A 24381-nucleotide genomic window follows, 5' to 3' on the forward strand; every position below is an offset into this window, starting at 1 on the left:
TGTAACATATTGCCTAAACAGCCAGAAGACATCAAATTTAATGTTGACAAGTGGCTTAGTAATAACCAAAAGACCATTATTTATCAAATTTCAAATTTAAGAAAGCATCCTTTTAATTAATGCATTGTTTATGTCTTAGATGTGACAAACATCATTTAGTATAGCAATAGGAAGAGTAATTACTACCAGTCAGCAAGTTGGGGAAAGAGAACAATCCATACACAGCAAAGAATGACAGTGAGTGTTCAACGAAGACAGTTATATGTTGTCCCAGCTCCACAAAGAAGGAAACCCTGTCGCATCACAAAGTCATCTATATAGAGGAAGAAATTCTTACTAGAATTTACTAGTACTAAGATTCACCACTGCCCAGATTTAGGGTCATGGAGTTAAATTCTACTGTAGTGAAAGCACAGTAAGTAAGACTTCAATACATTGAAGCTTGTTGAATTTATGTTCCAGGATGTTCTCAACTTTTGTAAATCTTCTTTGGGTATTTGAAAAAAATTGGCACTTTTGCCAAAAATAAAAACAAGGTTTGCAAATTTTTTATACAAGATTGAATTTAGACAATATTGTTTATTTTTCCCAATACAATAAATTACTCTCAGTAGTCTTATATTTCATTAAAGACCTAGGAAGAAGCCAATATTTAACTGTTTTCTATACAATAGCAATTCATAAAAGTATATTTGCTACTATATAAACAAATATGCATTTGAAATGTAAAATTACATAATTATGTTATACATAATGTGTAATTACATGTTACTAGATCTTTTTATAATATATTATATATAGATCCAATAATATATATGGAGGATACAATAATATGGAATATATACATATGTATATATGAGGAAATTGAGTCCAAATTATATTTATGGCATTGAAATAGATTAAAGTTACTTGTCCATCAAATCAATTTATCCTATCATTCCTGAATGTCTGAAAATTAAGTCTTGAATCCCTGAATTTTAGTTTGACCTGAGTCAAATACTTTTGAGTATTTGAGAAGAGGCAGATAAAAATAGAAAAAGTAAAATGAGGCAGCAGTTAACTCTTTAGTTGCACCCGAGTCATCCTACAGATACTCATGTGTACCCACACATATGGAAGCTTGTGTGTACATACACAGAGATTTAACAACATCGTCCTACAATGAGCTTAAAAATGAAGATACAAAAATAAAGTGGCTGAACGCACTCATTAGGTTTCCATGTTTTCTTTTGAGTGGTGCTGAGGTTTAAACTCATATTTAGTGCTTGCTAGGCAGATCCTCTGTTACTTGAGCTTTGCTTCTTGACTATTTTGCGTTGGCCTCTTTATGCGGTAGGCACTTGCTTAGACTGTGATTGTCTTATTTATGCTTCTTGACAAGCATGTACCATTATTCCCATCAGTTTTTGTTGAGATGGGATCATGTGAACATTTTTTTCCCCCTAGGCTGGCCTGAAAACTATTTATTCCTGAACCTTGCTTTAATGTAGTTGTTTTGCTTACTTGTTTGCTTAAATTGTGATCTTTCTCCGTTTTCTCCTTATTCACTAACCTTATTCTTATTTGCACATTTATGATTTTATGGAATTTTATTTAATATTTAAGGCTCTCCAAAATAATATTCTAAATTTAAATAATTTCTCTAGGTTTCAATCTTGTGGCTCTTTACATTGAAATGTTTACAGACGTAGTGAAATCAAATGCAGGTTAGAATTAGTTATTTTTAATTATTTTTTGTAATTTCAGGCCAAATTAAGTTTTGACCAATGAATAGGCCATTACCACATGTCAGGTCTTCGTCTGTCCCACGAAAGATGGACATGGACGGGGTCCAAGAAAAGGTAAGTGCATCTCTAGCCCCTTCCCCAGCCTCCCTCAGCCCAGGAGACAATCAGACGCAGTGGGGAGTCAAGTCAAGCAGGAAGAAACTCCTTTATTAACAGAGCAAGCCATTTTTAAAGCAAAAAAGAGCAGGTGGCATGGCAGGGGAGGAAGAGGAACCAACAACGTCAAGGTCACACCCTATCATGCACCTAAGCTTCCTCCGGCTGGTTACGCACTGAATAAGGCAAATTGGGCTCTGCCCACTCAACTCCCTCTCAGTGCCATCTTTGCTGCCCATGTGCTCTACAGATTCCCCCTTTTTTGTTTTAATGGCAGACCCACCTCCCAGTTAGTTATCCTTTTCACTCCTCTGTAAAGGTTGTTTTAACAGGATTACATTGGTAAGGATAGCATTGGCCATGCAGGGGGTTCGAGGCAAGTCTGGGGGGGTGAGATTCACCAGACAAGGATACGGAGGGCCCTTGTGCATGATCCAAGAGCCTGTCCCAGTTACCTCACCTCCCCACCTAGCACAGTAATAAACATCAGTCCCACCACAGTTAGAAATGTCCGAGCAGTTCAATTAATTCCTGGGCATATATAAAAGTCAGTATCTTGTAAGGTCATCCTCTTCAGAACATGGGAGCAGCCTAGATATTGGGAGCTCCACCCATGCATCACGGTGCATCCTCGTGGGCCCCCACACTCAGGCCATTCTACTATAGTCCAGAAAAACAAGGAAAATTTAAAACAAACTGCAGACATAGCAAAGCAATCCTGAGCACCTGGTGTCTTTTAAGTGAGCCAGTTCCTTGTACATGCCTTTAAGCTAGCACAGGGGTCAAAATGACCTTTGAGCTTTACTGTCAGCTCCCAAAGGCTCCCAACACCTCCCCAGTCTTTGTTTACAGAAGTGAACCCTCCTGTCTTAGGTTGGGTGGATCACCTTGCCTGTCTTAGGTTGGGTGGATCACCTTGTCTGCCTTACCCCTCATCTGGAACTTCTTCAGAGTGAACCTGAAGGCCCTGTGTTAGGTTGGTCAGACTGACACCCCCTCCTACCTGTCTCTGGCTGGATTCCTCTTGGGGGAAATTCAATCACTTGGAGCTTGATCTTATGTAACTGGCTGGCTAAGCTCATAAGAGTTTTCTAGTGCACGTATAATGCAAGGAAGGAATAGAAAAACCATCAGCAAAAGCATTACCATTAGCAGTCCTTTAACATTAGTCAAGGATGGGATAGAAGTCTTTGCCACTTCAGAATCCAGAGGTGGGGCTTGTTCTAATCCAGCTATTTGCCTGTGGGGTTGAAAAAGATCTAAACTGGAAGCATAACAAAAGGTGGTTGTTTAACAATAAGTATGGATTCAATAATGCTACTATATAAGCAATTAGTAAAAGAACAATTAGAGCAGGTAACATTAAAATAATTAGCTCCTACAGAAATATTAAACAGTCCATACATAATGACATAGAGTGGTGATCAACATGAAGGTCAGGCCACCAGGTCAAAGGGACAGCTTCTCTTGTGGTGCTATTGAATTTCTGCATTGCCAGTGCTGATCACTGCCCAGGTCACCCATTGAGGTTGATGCAGATTCTGTAGGGCCATTGCCGAGACTGGGAGGGTCAGGACAGTCAACAGCTGGAGTATGGCCATCAGCAATTGTTAGAGAACACAAGAGCTTCTCAAGGGCTGGTTGCCCTTGGGGATGGTTAGTAATTATCTTTCTAGCTTTTCTCTTTTAAACACAAGCCTCAGCCACCATAGCCATTTTTTCTTTCCTTGTTGGTTAGTTTATCCTTGGGCATCCTCCTGTATAGAGGAGTTGGGTAAAAACTTAAGGTTCCTGGCAGGGATCCAAATGGAGGGTGTCTCCCTTATGGGAAATATGCATCCAAATCCCCTGCCCATAGTAACTAGGGGGTCAGGACCTCTCCATTGTTGTGTCAGGAGGTCCTTCCACTTGACTTTCACTTGGGGCTTAGGGTTTAGTTGTCCCAAGTGCTTCTGAAATCTGGATTCAGTTGCCCCTTTTGAAAAATTTAAAATGTTAATGGTAAACAAAGCTATCTGTAACTGTATATGGGGGGCTAACTCCCCCTTTTGGCTATCAGAATACAAATTAAAGGGTTTTTGAATGTCCTGAAGGGCCATAATTATGGCCAGCATTTCTTTATATTGTGCTGACCCTTGACAAGGTTGAAATCTTTGTTGGCTCGGGGTCTTTTGTTGCTCCTCAAAGGCTGCATATTCAGAGCCTGCTTTCCCTCTGTCAGTAAAAACATGGAGGGCACCAGGAATAGGCGTAGGAGAAAATAAAGATGGAATTTTGAGGGGAAGTCGCCATAACATGACAGTCCATTTGGATGGCCCATAATGGCAGACAATTTGGCCTAGAAACCCCTCCAAGGAGAGAGCAAGACGAGCATTGGCTTGAGTGAGCCACTCAATGTCTGCCATTTGAAAAGGAAAAACAATGGAGTGAGGGTCAAGGCCATAATGCCTTTGGGCTTGGGTCCTTCCCTTGATGATAGCATCTGCAAGTTGGTCTGCTTGAGAGTACACTCAAGGTGTGCCCCCCAGGGGAGTGTAAACCCACTCTAATGGCTCCCCCCTTGGAGGTAAAACTGCAGAAATTAATGTGACACCTGCAAACAACCAAAGGGAAATGGGCTCAAAAATAGAATACCTCTTTAGGGTAACTTCATCCAGGGCTTTTTGGAACTGCAAAAATATTGCCCAATGGCTGTCTGTAATTGTAACAACTTCTTGGGGCGTCCTTTCTTTTATTTTTATTTTTATTTATTTATATTTTTTTGGGGGGGGTCCAGTCGTGAGGCCTGAACTCTGGGCCTGGGCGCTGTCCCTCAGCTCTTCAGCTCAAGGCTAGCATTCTACCACTTGAGCCACAGCATCACTTCTGGTTTTTTTCTTTTTGCTTATGTGCTGCTGAGGAATCAAACCCAGGGCCTCACACATGCAAGGCAAGTGCTCTACCACTGAGCCACCTTCCCAGCCCCCATCCTTTCTTTTAGTAGGGCAAATAAGGGCACAAGACTATCTTTAGGGACAGAAACCCATGGCAACAGCCAATTGATTTCCCCTAAAAGACTCTGAAGTTAGGTTAAGGTTAGAGAGGCTGGAAAATCCAGCAAAGGCTTAAGGGTGCTGGCCTGAGTCAAGGTAAGGTGGTTCCGAGAACCTTAAAAGGAGGTACTTTTTGAATTTTATTGAGGGCTATGATACCCCCCCCCTTTTTTAATATGGTGAGAACCTGGGCCAGAAGGCCCTCCAGGCAGCTCGGGTCTTGGTGCCCCAGAATTATATCATCCATGTAGGCATAGGCAAGGTAGGTATCTGAACACAACACAGGCCCTAAAAGTGTGTCCAAGTTGTTGGCAAAAGGCTGGGCTATTGGCATTCCCTGTGGCAGCACCATCCATTCAAACCTCTGATCAGGCTGGGAAAAATTAAGAGAAGGGATGGAGAAAGTAAACTTCTCACAGTCATCTGGATGCAGGGGGATAGAAAAAATCTTTAATATCAATCACAACCAAGGCATATTCTGGAGGTATAGCAGGAGTCCAGGGCATGCCTCTTAGGGGCGTTCCTATTAGCTCCATCCTTCATTTACCTTATGTAGATCTAAGAGTATATGCCAAGCCCTGGAGGCTTTTTGAAGAACAAATACAGGTGTGTTCCAAGGACTCCTAGAAGGACATAAGTGCCCAAAGTTTATCTGTTCCTTCACCAAAAGGTGGAGGGCTACAAGTTTAGGTTTGGTCAATGGCCACTGCTCCACCCAGATAGGGCTTCTGGGAGGCTAATGGGAGGTACTTGGGGGGCAGTGGCTTTTAGGATTGGGGGTAGACCTGAGTGGGTCCCCTATGTTATTCTCTGTAATTATGAAAGTTAAAAAAATCCTTTTCCTTAACTCCCTCTAGATCTTGTTTAAGCCTTTGGGCTTCTTCTCCATCCAGGATATCATCATAGGCTGCTCGATGGTCTGTAGTGACCACAGCATCCATTTTGTCTTAGCATATCTTGCCCTAGTAAATTGGCAGTGAGGTTTTTTGCCACTAAAGGGCGTATCTTTCCCTGTTCTCCATCTGGGCTAGTCCATTTCATAAGGGCGACCATCTGTTTGGACTGGGAGTTGCCCCCTACCCCCAATATCAGGGGCCCGTGTGCAAGCTTCCAGTCCAAGGGCACTTCCTCCTCCCTGAGTATGGTTCAATCTGCCCCCGTGTCAATTAGGCAGTGAAACCTCTTTCCGCCTATGAGAATAGTCATTTTAGGGCGGAGTCCTTCAACCAGGGGGACGGTCCAATGGGCCTGGGTCACCCTGCCACGAGGCTGCCTGGGCCTTACAGCAGAGGGGGTTCCTCCTTGAGTTAACAGGGCTGAGGATGCCCCTCCCCTCATTTAAAGGCTTCCCATTTACATACAATTTGGATCAGCAATCCTTTTTCCAATGGTATCCCTTCCTGCACCTGGGGCAGGGTTTAGGGGGCGGTTTGGACCCCCCAGGTCGGTTGGTGGGGGGGGGATTGTTGTGAATAGTCCCTCTTAAAGTGCCCCTCCTGCCACATTTAAAACAAGTCCCTGTCCCCGATGGTCTTGGGGTTCCTTGGCTCTGGGCTGCCAGCGCCTGGGTATTAGCCTCAGTCATTGCAGATGTCTGAGCCTGTAAAGCTAAAGCTAGTGATTGGGACTGGTGCTGTTGCGTTCCCACATCCTGCGAGGCCACCAGCCATCTGCTCAGGGAACTCTCTCAATCCCGTGCAGGCCATGCGGTGGTCTTCATTCATCCCTTCCCAGACCAGCAGCTTTATAAACTGATCTGGGAGTGAGGATCCTAAGCAACTCCATTTCTCTTAAGATCCCCATCTCAGTTCTTCAACTTAACCCTTGACCCACTTCAGCCCCAATGCCTGGAATTACAATATCTGAAACTCCAGAACAGCCCCTCCTAGGGTCTGTTGACCATTATCTAAACCAGACAACCTGCAGTTTAGCACCTATCCTCTTGAGACTCCCCTGTGGTGCAAGTGCAAGCCAACCAGTTTAAAGTACGTCAGCCCCCTTGATCTAACCAACAACTTGTTTCTGGTCCTTTCTCGCTTTGTAGTGCACCAATCATACTATAGAGTTGTTTTTATGATTTTTGCACGGTTTGTAGTCATTTGTTACAAGAAGTTATGATGTATGCAAAGCCCCTGCCTTCCCTAAAAAATGTACTAAAAGTGCTGTAACCCTGGGCTTGGGGCCTCTCAGCGTCATGGGCTGCTGCCATGTATGTCGGGGGGGGGACCAAGCTCAAGCTTGCAATAAAGACTCCTTTGCTTTTACATTGGTGACGGTCTCTGGTGGTCTTTTGGGTAAGGATTTCTGAATTCGGCTTTACAGGAGGTTCCCTGCCGGCAGCTTGAGGTGAACGCTCTGTTGGACTCGGGACGGCTTTGGCCACATCCAGCCAGTCCTTAGGGACTCATGGGTGATAAGCAATGTCCTGTAATAGGGTCTGGGCCCAAGGAGAGTTTGGGCCATCCTCTGCCACTGCTTTGCGGAGCTCTTTATGATCCTTAGCTTCCCATGGATACCATTCCCAGGGCCTGTTAGCTCCTGGTGCCAGATTGACTGGATAAGCTTGGGGAAGCAAATCCTGTGGCCTAGGGTCCCCGGCTCTCGGGTGGCCCTTCCCTTCCAGGGTAGGCCTCCAAGTAGGTTACTTCCCCAGCCCTCGGCTACTCCATGGAAGGTTAGTAGGGGTCCGGGTCTTGCAGGTCCCTTTCACAGGTTGCATAGGGTGCCGTACCTCCCCTCCAATCTTGGGATAGGGAGGGGGCCTAAGACTGTCAGGATCACCTGAGTCAGAGGGAGTAACTTTCTCCCTTGTTTTGACTTCCACTGTGCATGTTCCAGTGCCTTCTTGGTCAAATTTGACCCATTCCTTTTCCTTCTCACTTCCCAAGTCCTCCTTTACTCCCTCTAGGCCTAATGTTGCTTCCTCCTCCTTCTCCTGTGAGATAACATTACCCATACTAAGGGTTTCACTTACCCTGAGAGACCGCATAGCCTCAGCCGGTATCTTTTCCTTTCGAGCCCCAAGTTGGGCGCCAGATGTCAGGTCTTCATCCATCCCACGAAAGACGGACAGGGTCCAAGGAAAGGTAAGTACGCCGAGGAAAGGTAAGTGCACTGCTTGCCTGCCCATTCCCCAGCCTCCCTCAGCCTGGGAGACAATCAGACGCAGTGGGGAGTCAAGTCAAGCAGGAAGAAACTCATTTATTAACAGAGCAAGCCCTTTTTAAAGCAAAAAAGAGCAGGTGGCATGGCAGGGGAGGAAGAGGAACCAATCACTGTAAAGGTCACACCCTATCATGCACCTAAGCTACCACCTAAGCTACACACTGAATGTAAAACAAATTGGGCTCTGCCCACTCAACTCCCTCTCAGCACCATCTTTGCTGCCCATGTGCTCTACAACCACATCCATCAGATTTTAATCCCCATCAAGCCAACCATCATGCATGTTGATTAATAGGCAAACACAAAATGATACAGAGAAATTTCATTAAGTAGGAATACATTCTTAGGAAAACCAATCATTTATCTTCTTTTTCCAATCACAAGTTTGTTGACTAGCCTGCTAGGATTCTCCTGAGGGAACAATAAAATATACATAGTCCTGTCCAATTGTAAGCAAATCGCAACTCAGATCTCAACTACAAACTCTTTTTTCTTCTGTATACCTTAATGTCTCTTTCCTATTTAATACCAGCACAAAGTTAAGAGAATCCAAATTTTCCCATTAGAGAAAGAGCAGAAATTCATATTAGGTCAGATAAACAGATACTCAGCAGAATCTGCAAACCATAATTTTCCATGAGCAGACAAAGCCCCAGAAAGAGCCTTCAGGAAACAAGGGGATAAAAAGAAACTGATAATAGAGAACTTGTCCAAGGTCAAACTTCACATATTGTAGCATCCAAATTCTCATTTCTATGACTCACCAAAAATGATCAAGGAAACATCTGATGCCGAAGAAGAAAGGTAAGAAGAAGTTCCTGGAATCAAAGATTTCCAGCAGCTGTGTGGGACCAATTTAGTCTTTCCATCTGGAGTTAACTTATGGTGAATGGTGAATTGGCAAAACATGTATTTCTTTTTTGATGCTTCTCACCAGAGTTTGAACAAAGTTCAGGCATGAGACCTTGCTCCAAGGCTTTCAAATGTCAAGACAAATAAAATAAAAGTAGTGACAGGGAAAGAAAGAAGATTTATTATGTGGCAAGAAGTGCTGCTCTTGGAAGAGGCAAGGTGAGCATTGCAAGCACATGTACAGGGTAATGGCACAAATTCAGGTTTAAGAAGAGGGAAAAAAATGGCACAGGGTTAAAGGTTGTGCATAATTATAAAACAGCCAAGTCAGAGGTGTTGTCCCCGGATCAGAGGTATGCTTCAGGTGATTGTCAGCCCATGGTGGTTCAGGCAGGGGCCTGGTCATGAAAGGAAGACTTTCATATGGTTTTTCAGGGTGGACTCAAATCTTGTCACAAGGTATTGATCAGTAAATGTTATTCTTTCTGGAATTTGAGGTGGCTGTCAGGCATGAGAAAATGGCTCACAGAAAAGATTCATGTAAACTGGAGAAACAGTTGTCAAACTCTTATACTTTTTTTTTAATTGTGAAAATACCATAGAGAGGAGTTACAATTACATGGGCAAGATAGTGAGTACTTTTCTTATCAAGCATTGTTGCCTCCTCCTTTGTTTCCCCTTCCCATCCCTTCCCCTCTCCACCCCATCACCCCCACAACCCCTTACTACCACCTCCTCCCATTCCCCCACCTCCACTCTGCCAAAGTTGTAAAGTTCCTTTCTCGACATAAGAACTTGTACATCTCACTGTTGCAATAGGTCCACCTGTAACCCTATTTAAACGATTTGTTTTTTCCCTTCCCCTCCACAAATTATATCAACATCAAATATAGTGAAATCAGGGCTTATACCATGGGAGAGGTACATACAAAGCAATGAAAAAATAATCTTATGAATATGTTGGAAACAATCGTAAGAAAGCAAAAAACATCTGAGTCCTTATCTTGGGGTTCACTTTAGCTAACATCAATTTTTTGATGTCTCACAGTTTCTGTTTGTCTCAGACATATATTAGTTATTGCAAATAAGGGAAACCATGGGACCTATATTTCTTTGGGCCTGGCTTACTTCACTTAATATAATTTTTTCCAAGTCTTTCCATTTCCTAACAAATGGGGCAATGTCATTCTTTCTGATGGAGGCATAGAATTCCATTGTGTATATATACCACATTTTCTTGATCCATTCTTCTACTAAGGGGCATCTGGGTTGATTACATATCTTAGCTATGGTAAATAATGCTGCAATAAACATAGTCATGCTGGTAGCTTTAGTATGGTTTTGTTTGTGATCATTTGGGTAAATGCCCAAAAGTGGAATTGCTGGGTCATAGGGGAGCTCTATGTGGAGTCTTTTGAGGAACCTCCATACTGCTTTCCAAAGTGGTTGAACAAGTTTACACTCCCACCAACAATGCAGTAAGGTTCCCTTCTGTCCACATCCCCTCCAGCATCTGTTGTTATTAGAGTTCTTGATTATAGCCATTCTAAATGGGGTGAGGTGGTATCTCAATGTTGTTTTGATTTGCATTTCTTTTATGGCTAGGGAGGTTGAGCATTTCTTCATGTGTCTATTGGCCATCCTTCTTTCCTCTTCAGAGAATTTTCACTTTAAGTCTTTAGCCCACTTATTTATTGGGCAGTTGTTTCTTGCCAAGCTCTTCTTCTTGCTTTTAGTAGTTATCTTTTTGGCAATTTGTGAACCCAAGTAAGGAGACAATGTTTTCTAGCAGAGGCAGTTTCCAAATGCCCATTGTATACCCACTACCAACATGTAAGGAAGTATTTTTTCTCATGGACTTTCCTGCATTGATGATTATTAGGTTTCCACATTTTCTTTTGGTTGGTGCTGAGGTGTGAACTCAGTATTTAGTGCTTGCTAGGCAGGTCCTCTGTTGCTTGAGCTTTGATTCTTGACTATTTTGCGTTGGCCTCTTTATGAGGTAGACACTTGCTTAAAAGTTTTTTTCCAGACTTGCTTGGACTGTGATTATCTTATTTATGCTTCTTGACGAGTATGTAACATTATTCTCATCAGTTTTTGTTGAGATGAGGATCGTGTGAACATTCCCTCCCACCCCCAGGCTAACCTGAAACCAATTTATTACTGATCCTTGCTTCAATATTGTTGCCGTTTTGTTTACCTATTTGCTTAAATTGTGAGCAAAGGAAAAATGAGAAATAACAGTAACAGCAACAACACACACATGAAGACAACAGTAATAACAAACAAGTATAGACTGCAAGAACCAACTGATCAGTGCAAAGAAGACAGAGGTAGCTCCTTCATTTCCCAACAGAGAGGTGTATAATGCAGAACAGCAGTTTTCGGACTGGGAGTGCCTGAGCCAATACAGAAGTCATGATGATGGGAGTACCCAAGGAGCCTGGGTAGAGGTGGGGGCAGACAGTGTCCTTGTATTCCCCCAGGGTCAAGACATAGACATTTGTAAGAACAATTCTCCACCAAAGTATTCAAGTCATATTTCTAATATTTTGTTATCCAATTTCTTCCAATATTTCCCAGAGTCATTGGGTACTTCTTTCCCAAATATTTGCTTCCCACTTTAAAAGACTTGCCTTACAGAAGACATAAAATCATTTCAGGCAAGTTTGAGATCATTGTCTTTTATAGCTACTGGAGCTGGCACTGAGAACATCACGCTGATGGCAGTTTTTCAACTCATTGAGCTACTCAGCATTTTTAACTTTATTTATTTTTTGAACAGGGCCTCACTTTTAGCTTGGGGATAACTTGGACCACAGTCATCCTTTTTATACTTCTCACACAGCCAGAATGATAGACATGAGCCACTGCACCTAGCTTCTTATTGGTTGTGTGGGGGAGTGGGGCGCATTTTGTCTCATGAACTTTGTGACTGGCTGGCCTCATTGAGATCCTCTGGATTTCCAACAAGCATGACTACTATGCCTAGATTACAGAAATTTTCTATTGGTCAAGTATTAGATAAATTAGTTTAAGAAGTTACTTGGAGAGTTGAGATTATAGGTTTTTAATCCTATAAAGTTCGTGCCATTTTCATGATGCAAATGATAACTCTGAGAAGACCTTAAAATCACTTAATGTTTTGTCTGTAAAGTGTAAAATCCTCTTTAGAATAGTCCTGAGCACCTGGTAATTACTAAGATATATATAAATCAGGAAATGCATTGCAGCATTATTTACCATAGCTAAGATTTGGAACCAACCTAGATGCCCCTCAGGAAATGAATGGATCAAGAAAATATGGTATATAATGGAATTCTAAGCCTCCATCAGAAAGAATAACACCACTCCATTTGTTAGGAAATGGAAAGACTTGGAAAAAAATTATACTAAGTGAAATAAGTCAGGCCCAAAGAAACATAGGTCCATGGTTTCCCTTATTTGCAATAACTAGTATATGTCCAGGACAAGCAGAAAAGGTCAAAAGCTATGTACATAGATGATGCTAAGTGAAATGAACCACAAGATAGGGATACAAGAGGTTTTTTTTGTTGCTGTTGTTTTTAATGTACTTATAATGTATTACATGATTTTTTTTTGTTTTTGTTGTATGTTCTTCCCCCATGGTATAACCCCTGTTTTCACTCTGTTTGACTCCAGTGCCTGCATCTTTTATATACATTTTTTTTTCTAATTTGGGGAGGGGAAGGAAAATAACAAAATGCTGAAATAAGGATACAGGTTGACCTATTGTAACAATGAGATGTACAAGGCACTATGTTGAAAACAAACTTTACAACTTGGGGTTGGGAGGAAGGAGGAGTTGGGAAGGTGGGGAGGGAAGGAATGGTAAGGGAAAAACAAAGGAGAGGGTAATAATGCTCGATAGGAAATGTACTCATTGCCTTACTCATGTAACTGTAACCCCTCTGTACAGTATCTTTACAATAAAAAACATATATTAAAAATAAATTTATATATAGTTTTGTTTTTTCTTAGAACTTAGACTAATACACAGAAATGAAAGAGTTTGATGGTATAGATTTCATTGTCTCTTATTTTCTAATTCTGTGTCTAAAATAGTTTTGTTCTGAGTGTGTTAATTCTCAGTACAGCTAGGTGTGATGATGGATGAGATAGGAATAACCCCTTCAACTGTCCTCTGATTTCCCAAATAAAACTTCTCTTTATTTGTTTCCGGTTCCTTAGAGTGTATGTTGTAAAATCTATTCACAAATATTTGTAGTTTGGCCAAACCAAAGGTGTGAATGCCTTAACCATAACAGTTATCTGAATTGATTTTCTTCCCCCAATTTTTCCTTGGTCCCTCCATCCCTCCCTCTCACATTCCTTCTCTCCCTCCCTCCTTCCTTTCTCCTTTTTTTCCCCTTTCTTTTTCATCTTGGACATGGTGGAAGAATCTCCAAGAAAGAATTATACCGTAGATTTTCAACCTTTTTCCTCCTGTGTCAGAGGAAGAGACTATTGCTCCCATTTTAGGTCTGTAGTGTTACTAATTTTCATAGCAATCTATCTATCTATCTATCTATCTATCTATCTATCTATCTATCTATCTATCTATCTATCTATCTATCTATCTATCTCTATTTCTATTAAAATTTTTTTTTGCCTGGGCATTGCCTCTTGTGGTCTTTTCCTCAAGACTAACAACTCTACCACTTTGAACCACAGCCTGTACTTTTGTTTTCCTGCTGGTTAATTGGAGGCTAGAGTGTCACGACCTTTCCTGCCTAGGCTGAGTTTGAACTGTGATCCTCAGATCTCAGCCTTCTAGAGTAGCTAAGATTACTACATTAGCCACCAGTGCCCAGTGCAATGAATATTTTTATTAAATGATTTTTATGGAATCTATTCTGTACCAACACTTCTCTGTGCCTTGAAAATATAAAAGTAAAACTGACATTATATTGAACTTAAAATTTCATACTCTGGAAGGAGATATGAATACATATAAGATAAACCACAGTAAATGATGCTAAGTATGGCATAGACAAAAGTTGAAGTGATTATACACATCATGCAATCAGTGACTCCAATCTAATTGTTTAAGAGGGCTTCATATAAGTCATTTGAATTGTTCTTCAAAATATTTAAGATGCTAATAATGTGAAGAAAGCACCCAAAGGCATTTTAGGAAGATGGATATAAAAGTGAGCAGGGAAGGGTTGGTAGGAATAGAGAACTGACATTTTTACCTTGTAGAATTAGAATTTTATTTCTAATGAACAAATTAAATCATAGAGATAAAAAAGTTTTAATAAAAACTTCAGAAGAATATGTCAATGAATCTACTGTTTGTAAACTTTTTAGCTTTACTACTAATATCTAAAATAATAAGAGTTTTAAATGTTTATTGAAAATATAGCTTCTTTGTTATCTCCAAAATATTTTATAGGCTAGTATAGGATGACAAATATTTTGTTTTTTTTTTTACTTTTTAAATTTAAATTTTTTATAGTTAATTTAACTTTTATTATAGAAGTGATGTACAGAGGGGTTATATTTACATAAGTCAGGTAACGTGTACATTTCTCTTTAACAGTATTCCCTCTCCCTCATTTTCTCCCACTTTCCCAACAAGTGTTTTAAAAGCATCATTGCTTTATCAAAAGTTTAAGTTAATGATATCATAGACACAAAATTTCTGAATGTTGTAACAATTTATTCACTAAGAATATTAAAAATATAGATTGGATTAGTACTTTTGAGCAATTGTGAGTCCATACAGAGAAAGAAACAATTTTTTGTACCTGTTTAAATTCTTGCTAGTGTCTGTTTTTTGCCATTGTCTCACTATAGAACCCACACTGTATTAGACTCTGCAGTGCTGTCATTGTAGGCATGCATGAACACACCCAGCTCTGTAGTCAATTTTAACATGGAAAAGATGTATGCTCTTCACAACACCAATAAGAAATAGATTAACTCATTAGCTAAAACACATTATCTATTAATTACCAAGGAAAACTTGAATGTGTTCTTAAGCTTACAGTAGAAACTTAAATTAGCTGTGTATTCAGTAAGGGAGAAAAATGTGTTTGAAAAGCAAACATAGTCAGGAAAGGAAATTTTCTTGATTGCTTGAAAAATGGTTTCATGAAATAAATTGGGAAAATATAAAACATAGTAGGTCATGGTTTCTTTCCACTAAACCTCATAAGGAAAGGACAGATAAAACTCAAAAGAGAAGATAGGTAATTCTCTGGGGAAATTACTTAATAGCTAAGTTAAGGATAAGATGATATCAATAACTATTAAAATGAAGGTACAGTCACATTTCTTTTTGGAATTGTCACAGTTATCAACAACTGAGGAGCTTTGAACTTCCAAAACATGAGAAAAAGAATGCTGTTAATATGTTTAGGGAACAGAGGAAATGGATTAAGAGTCACAACCATCCTGGGCATCTACTCACAATATCATACCAACTAGGATATTGCAAAGACATTTGTACATCCATGTTCATTGCTGCACTATTCACAAGAGCCAAGTTATGGAAATGTCCCAGTATCCTTAAAATAGATAAGGGGATAAAAATGTAGTATCTATGCACAGTGGAATTTTATGCAGCTATTAGAAATAATAATATTATGTCATTTGCAGGGAAATGGAAAGACCAGGAACAAATCATGTTAAAAGTGAGGTAAGCCAAGCTCAGAGAGACAAAAGGTGCATTACAGAAGGTAGATCTACTGAAATACACCAATGCAGGATAATTTATACAGGACAGTAGGCATTCACACACAGTGCAGCCTGAGAAGGAGGGGAAGGGACACAAAAGTGCAGTGCCTATATGCCACTGATCATATAAAATAATATTTATTGAAATGAACTTCAGGAAATGAAAATGAGGATTTTTTTCTCTGTTGTTATTTTAGTTTTCTTTTCTTTTTGTCTTGTTTGTTCATTTCCCTGTGCTTGGGAACATAAGAGGAGTACAGAAATAGAGGGACAAAGGGTGAACAAATGCAGCAGTGGTACGTACATACTCACTAGACACTACATTGAAAATGAGCTATACAGCTTGTGGGCAGGGATGGGAAGGGAAAACTGGGAGAGAACAAAGGAAGGGATATCATTATCCAAAAAATGCACTCATTACCTGACTTATGAAACTTTCTATACATCACCTTTATGATAACAGTAAAAATATATTTTAAAGAGTCACACCTAATGAAATTTGGAGGTAAAGTAAAAGCAAATTTTAAAAAGTCCCAAAAGAGAGAAAGAAGAGGAGGAGGAGAGAGGGATAGGGAGAGGAGGTGAGGAGAGGAAGAAGGGAAGTTCTTTCATGTGTACATTTCATAACATGGGGAAGTCAGGGCTTGCTACAGAGACCCAGTGAGCACCTGGGACAATATGACTCTTAAGCCCCACATAGCTCAAACTACTAACATCAGACTGTGTGCAAACACACCAACAGCATCACACTCTCTATCCTACGCTTTTATTGTTTTATTATTATATTTAAGTGTATCTAGGTGAAGTGCTGAAAACATGTTTTATAATGATTATCAAATGAGTATAAAGAGAATGTTCTCCACTTTCCCTTGTTCTGTCTCAAGTGAATTTTCCCTCAATAAACTTCAATTTTAAAACAAACAAACAAACAAACAAACAAAAATCCCAAATGACTCAATTGTTAAGTTAAGGAAAGTGCTTTCAAAATTTCCCCAAGTATTTGTACTCTTTTAAACTTTTCTCTGAGTTATCTGATGTTTAAAATAGATTAGTTATTGTATCATTTGTTCTAAATTTTATTATCTATAAAATACATCATTATTTACTTAGGGATGCCAAACTATAGTACATTAAAACAATATTTCATTTTATTTGCAAATTTGGATTCTGATAAAGTCAGATCCTTGTTTTTCAGTATTCACCTTATATGACCTTGATTCATTGAAGTCCTTCCAGTTCTTTTCATGTCTTTTCTCCCTGATTTGATAAATATACTTATAGGAATGTTGAAACTACATTTACTTGAAATATAACTTGCTAATGTGAGTACACATTCTAGAAATTACATGTTTGAATATACCAATTATATTTATTTATATTCTATATGCATATGTTATTTAATTACTTCTATTACAAATAAATATACTAACATAAGTATATGCTAATGCTATACATTCATTTAATATAGTATGTTTATAGATGTCATGTTATAGACTTATAATATACTGGGTACAAATAAGTGTTATAAAGTCAATGCTCCTATTGATTGGCAGTTTTAGAAATTCCAGGTATTTAACTAAAGCCTTGGAGGTCTTTTCTTAGAATTGGAAATCTGTATAGTTGTAACTAAACATACAACATAAGAGAGTCAATTTACCTTAAAAATAGTGTTGTTAATATCTGCATGTAATAATGCAAATGCCTGGAGCTTTTAGCTCCAAGGGAATTCAATCAAATTTTAAATTTCTTAATGTTTGTATGACAGCTTAAAATGTCAATGTTATTATTAATATTACTTACAATAAATGCTGAAAATGATACTCATTCTTCAAGTGAAATTTTTGATGACAGTGTCTAGATTCAAAGGAGTGAGATATTGTATTTTACAACCCACGTGGCTGAAATTTCAAGTAAATCAGTGTAAAAAAATCCATGTAACAATTATACTTCATATTTACTTAAAAATACCAACTTTCTTTTTTGAAGGATGAATTACACTTTTCATGCATCAAAGAATTAATTTAGACACTGTGGAACATTGCAAGAACCATTGTAAGCACATCTCAGTCTAACTGATAAGATCAGATCCATTCTCCTAGTAGCTCTGAGATTTCTTGTCAGTATCTAAAGCAGATATATTCCATAGGTGTGTTATGCAAGTACATTGAATCCACGATTGCTTCTGACACCAAGCTATAGACAAAACTATAATTTCTGGGTGGAGGGAAAGAGGAGTGGGAAGGTGGAGAGGAAAGGGATGGTAGGGGAAAAATAAAGGAGGAGGTAACAATGCTCAATAGGAAATGTACTCATTACCTTACTCATGTAATAGTAACCCTTCTATACAGTATTTGTATAATAAAAAACATAAAAAGACTATAATTTTCAAATATGAGCTGATCCCAAACCAAGAAAATCTGTAGTTCAAGGATATGATGATTTCAGTTCCTGGGTCTATATCTTATTTGGCTCTGACTCTTGGAGGGAAGATGGGATTATGTTTGGTTGTGTGGAGTTGGTGTCTTTATTTTCACTTCTCCATCTGTAATTCTCTTTTTTCTATTTTTATTGTTTGACTTTTGTAGCAAAAGTATGTGCATCCCTTGATTTGTAGAATTTACTTCAAAGCATAACTTGTTGGGGAAAAATTAGAGAATTTTGCCACCTGTAATGGTCTCTTTCCCCTGTTAAGTCTTTTTTTTTTTGTGGCTAAAAATATCTTCAGAAAGAGTAACAATGACCTGGGATTACTTCTTGTAGGTCACTTCCGATGTACAATTTATGATACCCATCTCTTGCCTCTTATAGGATTCTGACTTAAGCACAATTCCATCTTTCTGCACGAGAAGGTTGTATTTTTTTAAATGGCCTGATAATAGGAAATAGGAGTTTTGGAATCTGCTATGCAATATTGAGATAAAACAGTAGGAACTACTTACTTTTTCAGATGAATGCCAGGGTTAGTAAGTAATGCTACTATTTTGTGTGTAATCGAGGGACATTTTCCTTGTTGTAGGTTATAAAGGGATCCTGGAAACAGCTTATAAAATTAACCTTAAAATTTTTTCATGATGAGGCATAGATAACTATGGTGTGTGTGTGTGTGTGTGTGTGTGTGTGTGTGTGTGTGTGTGTGTGTGTATACCAGAATTTTCATCTCATATGGGTTTTTAAAGGCTGTCTCTATAGTGATGACCAATAAGAAACTAGCATTTCACAGGTTTCTTTTTCAGAATGTGTAGTATAGTCATCTCTTTATATGTCCTTCTGTTCCCCACACTCCATTACTGCCTGCTTCCATGGCAACAGTCAATGAGCTATTGCATGTACATTGCCACATTCTCTGTGTGCCCTCATGCTCTCAGGGGTATCATAAAGCTTATGAGATCCCACAGGCCCAGTCAGTTGGTTTTGTGCCCCTGACAACCTCCTTATTCTTGCCTACCCTTATGATAGCACTGATTACAATGATCATAGTGTATCTACCTGACTGTCTGTTGTTCATCACATTCCAGGGCATGCAAATCTCTGACATGGGTCTGTGGATAATATGTTCATAGTAGATAGACAGTAGGTAGAAGCTCATTAGTTGCACAGCTTTGTGAATGCCTCAATTTGTAAAATATTACATCTCAGTATGAGATAACTAGTTCTAGCAGAACGTTTTTTTTTAATTTTTCAAATACCGTACAGAGGAGTTACAACTACATGAGCAAGATAATGAGTACATTTCTTATCAAGCGTTGTTGCTTCCTCCTTTGTTTCCCCTTCCTATCCCTTCCCATATCCCGCCCCCTCCCACCCATATGCCCCCCCCCAAAGTTGTAAAGTTAGTTTTTCGACATAAGGACTTGTACATCTCATTGTTGCAATGGGTCCACCTGTATTCCTATTTAAATGATTTGTTTTTTCCCTTCCCCTCCACAAATTATACCAACCTCAAATACAGAACTTTTTAGTTGCATTTTACTCAGACATTTTTAGAATCTCATACTACTTCTTGATAAAACTTAAAACATTTTATCCTTGAATTTTATTGTTCAGAAACAAGAATCATTTAAGCATTTTCTCTACATGAGGCATTTATTGTTTCCCTAGAAATAAAAGAAAGCATTGAATATAAAATCTGCCCTCAAGAAGCTAGATTAGTTTGTCAGATAATCATTTGCTGTACTTACCTTGGTGAGATAATTGCTTAATGAAAATGAATTAATGACATTCTTAAGAAATATGTGTACCTATCAATTAACACTTCTATTTTAAAAATAAAACCAGGCTGGGCACCGGTGGCTCATGCCTGTAATTCTAGCTACTCAGGAGGCTGAGATCTGAGGATCCCGGTTCAAAGCCAGCCCAGGCAGGAAAGTCCATGAAACTCTTATCTCCAATAAACCACCAGAAAACAGAAAGTGGTGCTGTAGCTCAAGCGGTAGAATGCTAGCCTTGAGCTGAAGAGCTGAGGGACAACACTCAGACCTAGAGTTCAAGCCCCATGACCAACAAAAACAAACAAACAAAAACCTGGATATGAGGGCAGGTGACTGAAAATATATATTAACCCTTTTTATGAGAAAAGGAAAGAACAAAAACAAGATATATATTAATATTGCGCACTGATAGTTATACAAATACAAACAAGGTTAGTGTTAATAATTATTAAATTATTAGTGTTAATAATTATTAATAATTATTGCTGTCCTTCAACAAAAAATTCTGAAAATGTGTGATTGAAAGATATATTTATCTGAATTGGTCTAGATTATTCATGATTAAGTGATTTTGTAGTTATAAAGACACATTTACTAAAATTTCCTGTATCAATAACATAATTTGGGTTGATGAATTTGATGTATGCCAAATTGTATTAATCACAAAAGTTTACAAATTCAAAATAGTTGCCTCAGAATAATTTTATGAACCACAATGCAGCATGAACCTGTACCATAGCTATTCTCCAAACACATTTAAATAATTTCTTCAGAACAAATTTTTATGTGTTCTCCATAAACTCCATAATAATTTTCGCAGAGTGAAAGTTTACTTTTTTGACACTGTTGTTGTTGAGTCACGTAATTAATGAAATGCTTTGGAAGAAGCTTAATCCTACCTACTCAAAATGTAAAAAATAATTTGACCGCTTTATAATTTTAAGCATAAATTAAAAGAATTACAGATATATGAAAACAAAATTTTAAAGCAGAAAACATTGTATTTTAAGATTTACTTAAAGTAAAGAGAAAAACAAATGAAGCATGAGAGAAATTGCAGTAAATAGTTAAAAAATTTATATAAATATGACACTAATATAACATGGAGAGTACCCTGAAATTTTGATGTTTTCCTTATTTTTAAAATATAAAATAGAGGTTTTAAAAGATTTTTTTTCCATTAGGTTTCAATATACAGGGTTATATTTGGCAATATATAAAATTTTGCAATATCTTATTTACATAAGGGGAGACAAAGAAGAAAGGTACAATCAAATTTTAAATCCTGTCAAAGAGAAATATTCTATAATGGAATGTTGAATGTATGCAAGACTCATTTGTTTATTTAATCTTTTTATTATCTCTGCAAGTTACAATTACTATGATTATTCTCTAGTAAAGAAAACCAGGCTTAGAAGAAAAGCTTCTGGACTATGTTTTGCTCACAATGGTTATCTTATTATTGTAAAGACTTTTTGTGAGACACTGGTACTGGGCTTTGAATTCAGGGTCTCATGCTTCATAGGCCATTTCAACTACATCCCTAGTCCCTTTCTTTTTTTCTTTTTTTTTTTTTTTTGCTTTAGCTATTTCCATAATAGGGTCATTTTTGTTCTCGATATCTACCATGTGCTTAGCTGGGACTAGATTACATGCATGTGCCACCATGTCCAGCTCAACCTTCAGACTTTCTTATAAAGACATTCTAACTAAAATCCATGCTAGTATAACATTGCATTTATAATTCATACCATAAGTGATATCATAATTCTTATTTTAAACCCTAAAACATAATTTAATTAGGTTCAATTTGTAGTCTGGCACACAGACTATTTGAGTTGGATTATGTCTACTTATTAGTTTTGTTTTCATGTTTTAAATTAACAATAAACCTTATAATTGCACATTTTTTCCGTTCAAATTGGTGATAAAATGGCAAGAGTATTCTTGTAAGGATTTTATCATGACAAATGTGGAAACATTGAGTATCAAGGCGGTTGTTACCCACAGTGAGGAAAATCAGGTCTTTACTGTTTGAGTTCTCTGGGTTGTGTAACATTTCCTACTTGGAAGAAGGGTTGTCATTGTCGTTTCTCTTTTTGCAAGATACCTGAATTATTGATGAGGTGGCCAATGAAAATTGAAGAGCTCAGAGGTAAGGACGAAATTTAGAGAGTAGAAGTACTGTTACCCTTCCAAAGATTTCTTAGAAGTCACCAGCCATAAAACAGGAACATAATCATAACATCATATGATTACTGAAAATGTGTTACTTCCCCATGAATTTTCCTTTAGCCATCCTCTTGAACCAGAAGTCCTGAGCACTTGCCTTTGGGGATACCAAGGGAGTTTGAAGTTGCAGACCATCCCTCTTCAGTGCCATGATGGTGGAGTAAAGATTCCTATGGATGAAAAAGGGATAGGGCAGCATTGATGGTACTGAGGTCAACCTGGAGAAACAAGGTCAGCACAGGGGTCAACCTGAGTTATAGAAAAAGCATTTGTTACTAAAGACATAGATCATGAACCTCTGATTCATTCAATAGGGATGATGTATATTCTGTTTAAATCTTTATCACTAACTCCTGATGGCATTCTGTGAGATCCCTCCACTGAAAACTTACTCTATTTTATTAAGACGACTCACCCTACGTGCTATCTTTAGCAATTCCATTTATTGTACTGTTATTCTTCTGTTATTATACTATTTATTCTTCTGTGCTCTAAATAACACTAACCTTAATAATATTCTTTTATCCAGAATAGTTCAGAAAATATTGGGAAATTTTCTAATGCTTTAAAATACCTTTTAAATTATTTTACATAGTTGTATGAAGAAGTTTCAATACAACATATCCATTTATATGTAAAATGCATGTTAATCAGGGTTGCCCTTCCCATCATTCTCACCCCCATCTATTCTATTCCCAACCATCTCTAGCAATCCATTATTGCACATGGACATTATTAGGACTATATTTGATGAACATTCCTTTCCATTATTTTAATGACAGATTCGTAGTCCTAACCTACAACCCTCTTTCACCAATTCCTATCAATTTTTCTATCTAATTTTGTTTTCTTCCTACTGAAATACCAAATTTCTGGCTGGGAAGCATTACACTCATTCTTTGGTATTTCTATGTTTCCAAGTATTATTATGGGTAATATAACATCAATTTCCTTTGACTCTCTGTCTAACCTACAGGTATCAGATTTCATCTCACTTTTATGTTGGTGATTAAGCTGTCAGATAAAGTAAATGATTTTTTTTCTTAGTGCTAAGACCTGTTCTTTTCTTAAAAAAAAAAAAAAACATATCCACATTTATTTCTATTTTAGTCTCTTTTAACTAGAATTGAATTTAAGATTGTACAAGACTGAAACCTTTTAAAGTTCATGCTGTCCTTGCTATAGCTGTGAAAACAAGTGGAAAATCCTTTTTACTAATTAATATCCACACCAGAGTTTGCTTTGTTAATAGGAAATATAGTTTCTCTTTTCCTTCTAGTTTTTGTTGTTGTTGTTTTTGGTAAAGGGACTTTAACTCTAGGCCTGGGCGCTGTCCCTCAGCTCTTCAGCTCAAGGCTAGCACTCTACCACTTGAGCCAGGGTTTGTGAGTGGTTTATTGGAGATAAGAGTCTCACGGACTTTCCTGCGTGGGCTGGCTTTGAACCATGATCCTCAAATCCCGGTCTCCTGATTAGCTAGGTTTATAGGCATGAGCCACCAGCACCTGGCTCCTTCTAGTTTTCATGTTGATCTCATTGATGTATAATTAAAATATCTATGTAATGTTTTTCTGAATGTATGTTATTATTTTGAAACTTATAGACTTCCACTCACATGCTGACCTGTCTTCAAAAGAATTAAGGGAGTAACAGCTATTTTCTGTGCCATGAGTCTTAGTTTTCAGTGACAACCATAAGAAACCATATGATAAAAGCTTATAATATACTTCAATTAAAAGAAATTTACACCTTTCCTTCCATTGTTAATAGGCATATTTATTAAACAATTGCTATATATGAAATAAAATCCTGAGCATACCCATTTGTTCAATTTGTGCAACTCCTTAAGATATGTGCTTATTATTACCACCTTACCAATGAGGAGAATGAGGCTCAGAGTCATGCAATTAGTAAGAGAAAGTACTGGATTTGAATCCGGGCAGTCTGGCTTTAGGTTAACTATTATTCTATAATGTCTGTGACCTTCACATATTTTTATTTTCCTCCACTGGAACATATAACGTAATATTTCACTTATATGCTAGAATACACTAGACAGACGATGACATTGCTAAATAACATCATTAATTAAACTATAAAACTTGATGGCAGAATCAGATATTCTGCAAGGGAAGCTAAGATGTTCTCTAAAGAAACAGGTTCATTCCATTTTTCCTCTCTAGGTCATTTAGCTTTGGTTTTCATAGAAGTCACCACCTGTGAAAATGCTTTCACTGCTCTTGTTCCCATAGTATGGCTATGTTGTTGTGATGCCATGATACAAAGAATAAAGAGGTGAAG

This window comes from Dipodomys merriami, unplaced genomic scaffold (assembly GCF_024711535.1).
Source record: "Dipodomys merriami isolate MVZ:Mamm:240054 unplaced genomic scaffold, mDipMer1.0.p SCAF_5, whole genome shotgun sequence".
NCBI lineage: Eukaryota > Metazoa > Chordata > Mammalia > Rodentia > Heteromyidae > Dipodomys > Dipodomys merriami.